Source organism: Gavialis gangeticus, unplaced genomic scaffold, assembly GCF_001723915.1.
Source record: "Gavialis gangeticus isolate Ggan-Ray unplaced genomic scaffold, GavGan_comp1, whole genome shotgun sequence".
NCBI lineage: Eukaryota > Metazoa > Chordata > Crocodylia > Gavialidae > Gavialis > Gavialis gangeticus.
This window is the reverse complement of record NW_017729029.1, coordinates 39,176,937-39,178,885: the sequence shown is the minus strand read 5'-3', so window position 1 is coordinate 39,178,885 and position 1,949 is coordinate 39,176,937.

Sequence of the window (1,949 nt, the reverse complement as noted above, 5' to 3'; positions counted from 1 at the left end):
GGGTTGGAAATAGCAGAAGAAGTAAAACTGTGACCAAAATAATTTATGAATGGGTTCTTTGTGCAGTTAACTCGAGCTCTGTAATTCAGTGGCCCGGATCGGCGTCGTGTCACAAGCGTCCCCCCATTCTCCTTGCAGGGGAAAGATCCTAGAGTTCAGAGTCCAGTCCCTCAACGCTGCTCCGTAGAGGAGAGTCGACGAATTTACACGTGTGGAACTATTTTGTTCTAAATAGTCTTTTGTTGTAGGATTTAATTTTTAATATGAAATAATTAGGGAAGGACGATCAGTTTCACCTGGCTGGTTTTGTGCATTCAGGAGCGCTGGCGATCTGAGAATGATCCTCAAGTTATAGCCAGATGCTGGGAGAAACTGCAGCCGAGTCTCTCTTCACCTGGCCATGAAAAGGAACCACTTTCTCTTCCCATTCCTTGCCTTTTCCTCCCTAGCCCCTCGCTGGCCAATACGACATTTGCAAGCCTCCCCTCTGATCGATGCCATTACAGGAAAACCAGCCAGCTCAGCAGAAACGATCCGATCCCACATTCAAGTCCATCTCGTCCGCGCACTACTAGGAAAACCCGAGCAGCAAAGTTTGGCTTCTTAACACCAACTTCCTTCTCCATCCCTGCCTATCGCTATCCCCTCTTGTTTCCAGGCAAACCGACAGACCTTCCCAAATAACTTCAGTTCCACATCTGCATAGACACACAGTACTGGGCTAATATCACTAGGATATAACAAAGATCAAGAGAAGCGGTGGGGGGAAATCCTACTACTGACAATGCTAAATTAGACATACGATTAATTTGCTAGTTTTCTTAATTGTTAAATCTAATAGTCGCTCATTTGCTGATTCGGGCTCCGTCCATTTATTTGCTTTGATTCTGTTCCTAATGATGTTGTTCTCTCTAATCCTTGTGAAAACAGGCACGCGGGTTTTTTGTTCTGCTCGCTAGAGATCAAGACATGCATAATTGTAGTTCGTTTCAGAGGTGGCAGCTTAGATCATTCCCCTCCTTTCATCTAAACCTTGTCCAGGCTAATCCGGATGTCACAGAGATCCCCTGGTCTGGAGAAAGTCACTCTTACCTGGCGGCTGTCAACACAATTCTGATGAATAGAAAGTATCTTTTTTTATTTTTTGTTCTAGCAAGTCCCTTGGAAATAATGATAAAAATAATAGTAATAAAAAATGAAGCCAGCTCGTCCCCCCAGATCGACTTTGCAGCCTAGCATTTGCTTAAGCGGTTTGAATCGGTGACTGGCAAATACTGCCTTGCCTTTTTATTATCTCAGGTGATAAATATTGCATCGCCTGCATTTAAAACTTTTAATACTAGGGGTGTGAGGTGCACCTGTGAGCTCTCCCTCCAAAGCAGTGCGGGGCTTGGGGATCAGATCTCCCTGCCTTGCTTGACTTGCCTTGCCTCTTTCAAGGGCACTGGCCTCGAAGGTAGGACTTGAGCTGCCTCCCCGGGTTGTGTGTGCGTGCGTGTGTGCGCGTGTGCGTCTGTGTGTGTGCTGCGTGCGGCGGCGGGTGGGGGGTCCCGGCTGAGGCAGGAGGGAGTAGCAGACTGGAGTGTGCTGCCTTGAGAGGGGAAGAGCCATGGCGGCGGGAGGGAGAGAGGGAGGGAGGGAGAGAAGAGAGAGAGAAGGGCCCTGCTAATGTAGCTAACTGAGCTAATTCTCCAAGGCCCCTCCGAGCAGCACTCAGCATCCAGACTTCATTAAAATTTCATGGCCAGCACTTGGCCAAGGTCTATTTATGAAAATGCGCTTTTGGCTTCATGGAAAAAACAGGGATGGGGCGAAAGAACAAAGGAGAGGACGGGACCGTCATGCGCCTGGTGCCTCGCAGCCCGGCGGGGAGCGGCCCGGCTCGCGGGCCGGAGGAGGGAGTTTGGGCCTGGCCGGCCGGCGGGCGCGGCGCTGTCCGAGGTGCTGCA